Below are 7,004 nucleotides of genomic sequence, written 5' to 3'. Positions count from 1 at the left end.
TTATTGTGAATGTTAGAGTAGGAAAAGTCAACAGTTATTTGCTGATCAGAGTAAGGCAAAAAAATGATGACACAAAAGTAAGCACCACATGGGTCAGTAACGCTTGCTCCTTCTGTGAGTGGACCAGGGCATAACAGGAGAGGTCACATTGCCCATGAAGGGATTTTTTAGGCAGGTTCTCACTATGTAGCCCAGGCTGGTCTCAAACTCACAGAGATCCTCCTGCCTCAGCCTCTGGAGTGCTGGAATTACAGGCGTGTGCCACTATGCCTGGCTGCTATTTCATTTTTAAAATTATTTATTTATTTCATTTTGCTCTGTTTCCTTTTGTTTCATCCCGATGAGCCGCAGGGCCATGCTATGCAATCTTAGGGCCTCTCTGCCAGCAGGTATTTTTATCTGGCTGGGCACTGAGTACAACAGGTGGGGAAAGTGAGCTTGTGGTGGTGACTGTGGGATATGAATCCGGCGGCAGCAGTTTTCTTTTAGGGTAATTTGAAAGCTCTGTGTTTTAAGAGCCCATTACCTAATTAGTTTAGAGCAGCTTGTGTGTTTCATACACAAAGAGAGAAAATCTCTTATGCTTTCCCCTCAGAGACATTTGCTTCAACCCTATGTCCTCCACTAAAGACTCAAGGCCTAGCCTGGGATATGCTTTCTATAGTCTTCCAAGTGCAGATCCACCCATTATTAGACTTGGCCTCTGAGCATCAGATTACTGCATTTCTTGTAAACCAGATTAGTGGCAACACAATCCACTTCAGCTCTAGACATTTGTTTTTTTCTTTAGCTGAGTCTTTTTATTTTTCTGATGCTTGGTTTAAAAAAGACCTGCAAATAATTCTGCAGACAGATTTAGTTTTCCTTCAGTTTTACCTATCATCAAGGTCTGACCATAAAACTTTTGTCCTTTCTTGGACATTTGCTTTGTCTTTTGGTTTTGGTTTGTCGGCTGAGACATCTTCCTTTTTCTCAAGTAGAGTAGGGAAAGATTAAGAATCAGAGTATGTGGCCTCTCCTTTCATCTCTTAATCCCCACTGTGTAACCTTGTGCTTTAAGGTAAAGCTGTGGGGAATGGGCTGTAGATTTCAATGATGTGTGAGGTTGCTGGTGAGCTGGGCTACAATTTCTTTAAGTCTGAAGTTCCTGTGAGTTTGGAGAGATAAGTAAGGATTAAAGACATAAGAGAATGTTCATGAAATGTATCTTAACTGGTTCTAATGGCTGAAGTAAGACAGAGATATTGAGAACATTTCCTGAACTAAATAGGATTTGGAGTCTTTTGATAAGTGGTGTTTGGAAGGACGCCCCCTCTGGTACCACACACACATTCAGACCCTTGCCTCGTGGTTCAGGGTTTCACATTGTATGATTGTCTTTCTGTTTTTGCCAGAGACACATAGTGGTCAAAACCATTCTTAATTCTCAGTTACAGTGACTCTACGAGGGGTGATTAAAAGAAATGGTGAATGTTAAATTAAAAAAAAAAACCCTTATTACGGTGAAAGACACGTTGCCAAGAACTAACGGGATAAATATGTTCAAAACAAAGGGGAGAATTTGGAGGTAGATTAATGGCAGTGTGTCTTCTACTGTAAAAATTCAGTGTATTTTTATTTAACCCTCATTGATCAATCATTTCAGTTTCTGTCTAATAGAAACATATGATGTGTCCCCCTCCACCTTATGCACTGGGTCTGGCACTGTGTGACTCTGGCTCTTCCCTAAAGTCAAAGTGACCATGAAAGGCAAATATTTTGAATTAAGTCCGGACACTGAAGCAGCTTCTGCAGTGCAACTAAAGACTCACAGAAGACTTCCAGAACCACTTCAGGAAGGGGCAAGAACAATGGGATAAGTGTTTGAAGTATGTGTGTGGCAGGGGTTGAAGGGGATTAGTACTAAAGTGCCCTTTAATGTAGTAAATGTCTTTAAAATTCAAGTGTTAACTGTATTTTTGATTACACTTTGTATTTTTAAGTTTTTATGTTATGATTTTTCTACCTTATCTCGTATATATAATACATGGTTTGCATGATTGATGTGTATGTATGAATAGATAACTACACACACGAGTGTATGTAGTAGACATATTTTTCTTTACTATAAAGTTATCTATGCTTATTTTGGAAAGAAGTGTGATGGAAGTGTATGGTAAAGAATAGATCCTGTGTGTGTACGCCGCCTCTCTTTCCACCCATAACCTTCAGTGGGCTTTCCCCTCTTTGTTAAGGGAACACTGAAGCCATTATGAACAGGGACTATAGGAAGATGACACAAAACAAAAAGCAAATAAAAATAGTTTCAGGAGAGTGGAACACAGCTCAGCAGAAGCAGCCTTTGACTTCCGCTTCTAACACTGGGGATTTTACCCAGGTTGCAACACTGTGGTTGAGATGGAAAAACCAGGGATCCGCCATCTGTTAGTGGGAGGTGGGAAGCCATTGAGGGCAATCTAGGGTTGCAGGTGGGTGATTGGGCCTGACGCCCGAGAACAGGGCCAGAGCCAGCTCTTTTGTGCCTTTCCCCCTCACCTGCCTCCCCTCCACTTTCCTGTGAAGGACCTGAGCCCTCTGTAGCCATCAGGCCTGGCCTTCAGCAAAGGCCTGCAGTGCCGACCCTTTCTGCTCTGTCTGCCAGAACATAACCACCCAGGTCAGCTAGGAGAAGGAGCCCAGTGTGAGCATTCACAGCAATACAAGAGTGGTTCTCCTCTTGGGTCACATAGGACACAGTTGTGGCCACCTCTCCATATCGCTCCGATGCCCTGTGTGTTCTCAGGCTTTGGGGAGGAGATGGAAATGAGGAGTCATCATCCCTGTACCCCCCTACATTCTTACCTCCCATTCCCACTCATCCCTGCTGCCTGCTGAAGGCCTGGGTTCGGGATATTTGCTCCCTGGGAAAAAAGGGATTCGGAGCAAATTTGGCTAAAGATTGCTAAGAAAGATTGGAAAATAAATTCTTCCTTGAGCAGTTTTCCATAACTATGAGTACAAAAATTGATGAAAAGGTTAAGAAAGAAGAGTCTTGTGTTTGAAAACTGTCTCAGAAATACATATTTGAGGATGTGACCGTTCATAGTGTTTTCACAAACCCCACCTATGAACGGATGAAGTATATCTGTTCACCTTTTTAGAGGCTTTGAAGCTTCTGAGGCGTGGTCAGTTTTGAGATGTGCTGGCATTAAGGATTTGGAGGGTGGAGGTGGTTTGGGCCAGGTAATCCCTTCATGTTAGACTATAAAAGGCAGCGTGTTTAGAGAATGGATGTGATCCGTGTTTTGCTTTGCAGTCCCCAGAAAGGTTGAGGCATCCTCCTTGTGTTCTTTCCTAGGACATTTGAAAATAAATAAGAGAGAGAATAATGTGACCAGAGCTCCAATTGTGTTTACTGCTTAGTAGATGCTAAATAATGTGTGTGTCTTATGTGTCTGAAATTGTGTCATGATAGTTGAAAAAATTAAAATAAATTCATAATTGAAAACAAAAATCATTAGGGCTGTAGGTCAGTGGTAGAGTGTGTGCTTGGCCTGTGAGGATTCTTGGGCTCTGTCCCCAGCCCCACTAAGAAAAAATGCACCGAAGAAAACAATAGGACGATGACTCCAGGGAGTGAGCCCTTTATTGTCATATTTGCATAAATCCTAATGGGGTTACAGTTTGGTCATTTTCAATTTTCTATTTTTTCTATTCCTTAAACACAAATGGACTTTTCCCCTTTTTTCTGTTTTCTTTATGGCATTGTTAAATCTTAGGCAGGACTAGTTGCTTGCAACTCCTCTGAGATACAGAAGAAAAATAAGTGTGTGCTGCCCTTTGCTTAAGGATCAGCAGCTCTTATCCCTGTGGGTCAGGATGGAAATAAACACAAATGTGTTTGATTGATATATGTAAGTATTTGCATTGCTGAATATACTTATTTCAAAAGCACAAAAAGTTGCGTGTTTAGTTGTTAGTTCAGAAAGACCAGAACAGACAGTGGGTAGGAGTTGGTAAATTTTGAAAATGGCATTTAACGTATGCAGGGAGAGTATTTTCTTATAAACAAGATTGACAGTTTATAACCACATGATGGATTGTACCTCTTTCATAAATATTTGAAGAGGGAATGAGGCTGAAGGATCGATCGTAGGGCTTTTCCTTGTAGGTCTTCATGAGTGCTGACAGTACCTGTTGGGAATAAATCACATAGCCTGGCAGTGATTTACTGTGTTTATGTGTATCCCAGTCAACCAACACAGAGCTTAATTATCCTTGCAAAGCTTGTGTGTATGTTGGGGGGTGTTTTTGGTGAGGGGAGGAGGGAGAGGTCCAGGAAGGAAAGGCACCTGCTGCTTTCTTAGTGGCAGCGAGCACTACCGCGAGGGGCCATGTATACTGTGTTGTGTGTGACTCCCGGGGGAGCTGTTCACATAGATTCTGGATGGAACAATGCCCCCGTAGTTGTGCAGCATCTCAGCCCTAGATGTGATCGTTTATTTGACAATTAGGAAATGCTTCCAGAAGTTGCCTTGTGAAGAACAAAGGTCTACTGTGTATCTTACCTACTTCGCTATTAATCCTATATCTTGTACTAAGTACCCACTTAGAAAAGAAATGACAGAAAAACAACTTTAAAAAACCCAGCTTGATGGATGTAGAGTTCACATATCATAAAATTCAGTCGTTTGAAGAACACAAGTCAGTTTTTAAAAATCTATTCATGGAATAGTACAACTATCAGTACAGTTAACTGCAAAGCATTCCATCAGTCTCATCTCCCTAAAACCCATCCCCACGAGCAGCCACTCCCTGTCTCCCTTTTCCACAGCCCCTAGCACCCACTAACCTTTCTGCCTATGGATTTTCCTATTTTGGACATTTCATATAAATGGAATTGTACAATATGTGGGCTTTTGTGATCAACTTCTTTCACTTACCATGGTACTTTCAAGGTTTATCCATGTTCGGTTAGCATGTGTACTTTATTTCTTTTTATTGCCAAATCATATTTCAAAATATGAATATAACACATTGTGTTATCACCAGTTAAAAAACAAGTTGAAGAAGTGCTCCCACTGTTTGTTTATTATGGATAATGATACTATGAACTTTCATGTACATATTATTTGTGTGGCTATGTTTTTGGTTCTCTTAGTTATATATCTAGGTATGGAATTGCTAGAGAAAAAGGCAACTTCTAGTTTAGAAATCTCTATCTTAGTAACTCTTGAATTTAAAGTCCTCTTCTTAGTGGTATGTGTCTGGCTTGGCCTGGACTTTTGGGCCCTGCACCAACCTTCACCTACCCCCCTTCCCCATTCCTAACCCATGCTGTGAACTAGTAGGTGAACCACAGAAAATGGAATTGTACTAAACATTTAGTCTCTTTGGACAAGGTCATACTTACATTGAATTCGCCCTGATTTATTGGTTTGTACTGCACTTGGAACGCAGACAATATTCACTGGGAATTGGAACTATAGACTGGAAACAGAGGTTCCCTGTTTCCGTCGGTCACCTCTCAATGGATGGATGGAGCCCAGTGCAGATGATTCTAGGGCCCTTGCTGTCTCAGATCTTTGCGTCCTTCTTTCTTTCAATCCTTTTGCTTTCCATTAGTGCCCCTTGCTGAGCTGAGAGAACAGAGATAACTCAGCTGAAGGATTTTTATAGTCTTTGGGTGAAAAGAACTTTCAGTGTGTGTCATCTGGGTTATTGTGTCCCTTGTAAATTGTGTTGTTTACCCTAACACTATGAAGAGGTTACAGTTGGCTGCTTCCAACCTTCTTTCCTAGTAGTGTGTTATTAGAGTTGTTTTTAAGGATGAAAGAAAGAATTTATACACTCAGTAGGAAATTATTTAATATCTATTCTGTTTTGTTTTGTTTTGTTTTGTTTAAGAAAGGAATTCATTCAGTGAGAATAAGGGCTACCGGGAAGATTTTTAAAAAGATACCATGTTTCCATGCTAGTAACTTTATACACAGATGCTGAAGTGTAGTGGCTTGGCGAAGTGGACATAATCTTGGGGTTGACATCCTAGGATGAATGGGACTGGCAGAAGTCTGAACTTCTTTTTGTTTTCATCTGTACATGTTTGCAATACATGTAGATTTTTCTTATTTGAGAAACCATGAAGTCTGAGTTTTAAGAAGCAATTTAAACCAAGGAGACAGTAACAATTTGCTTAGTAGCATGTACATTTGGGTTGTAGATTGTAAAGAGTGCACAGCAGGAAGGACGTTCTTTGACTCTCAAGGAGAACATTGTTTCCCTGGAGAGGAATAACACACCGACTCCCCTTTTAGCAAAGCAGTTTGCATTTCTGTTGGCCAGCTAGCTCTCAAGACCCTGATAAAGCACTACCCCATCCCATCACCATTCCCCATTTAATTCTTCCTGGACTCTTTCCCCAGAGTGAAATGGGCTGATTCATAGGTTGGCCTGAGTAGAGAGCGCAGGGCTGTTTCGGGAGTGTAAGCCATCCAGGCAGTGGAAAGAGGCCAAGCCAGGAAGAGAGTGTTAGTGACAACAACAGCTCCGTGCTGTCCAGGAGGGCAGTGAGCTTGATCCTCAAGTTAGATAAGGGGCCAAGGCACAGATAGGTGGGACTTGCTTACGGTCACACAGCCATGGTGTGACCTAGGTCTGCGTGGTGAGTGTGCAGACTGGAAGCTTAAACAGGGTTCCCAGTCTGCCCGGGGTGCCCAGCCAGGGCTCTGGAGGAGCCAGCACCCTCCTAAGGGCACTGGCTGTGGAGGCTTTGCCCCGCCCTTTACTGCTTGGATAATTTTGGAAAACAAAGGGTGCCTTAGCTGTGTGGAATTCTTTTGTGGCCAGACAACGTCAGTAGGCACAGGTCTAGCTTCTCTTTTTTTATTATTATTTATTTTGGTACCAGGGATTGAACTCTGGCCCTTCCGCTTGTGAGGCAGGCTGTGGAACCACTGAGCTTAATCTCCTGCCCTAACTTCTAAGATACTAAATTCTTAAAAAAAAAAAAAAAAAAAAAAAAAAAA

General features: G+C 41.8%; 1 protein-coding gene and 1 pseudogene across 1 annotated transcript in view; one reads left to right on the top strand and one right to left on the bottom strand.

Moving 5' to 3' along the window:
• Positions 1-7,004, top strand: part of Shroom3 (shroom family member 3) — a 301,418-nt gene that overhangs the window by 45,588 nt on the left and 248,826 nt on the right. The gene's annotated exons all lie outside the window — the stretch shown is intronic.
• The window catches only part of LOC104859339, a 25,631-nt pseudogene that overhangs the window by 14,456 nt on the left and 4,171 nt on the right, over positions 1-7,004 (bottom strand).

Source organism: Fukomys damarensis, unplaced genomic scaffold (genome assembly GCF_012274545.1).
Source record: "Fukomys damarensis isolate Sample0158 unplaced genomic scaffold, DMR_v1.0_HiC HiC_scaffold_32, whole genome shotgun sequence".
NCBI lineage: Eukaryota > Metazoa > Chordata > Mammalia > Rodentia > Bathyergidae > Fukomys > Fukomys damarensis.
Note: the sequence above shows the minus strand (reverse complement) of the source record. Positions and strands in the feature narration are given on the sequence as shown.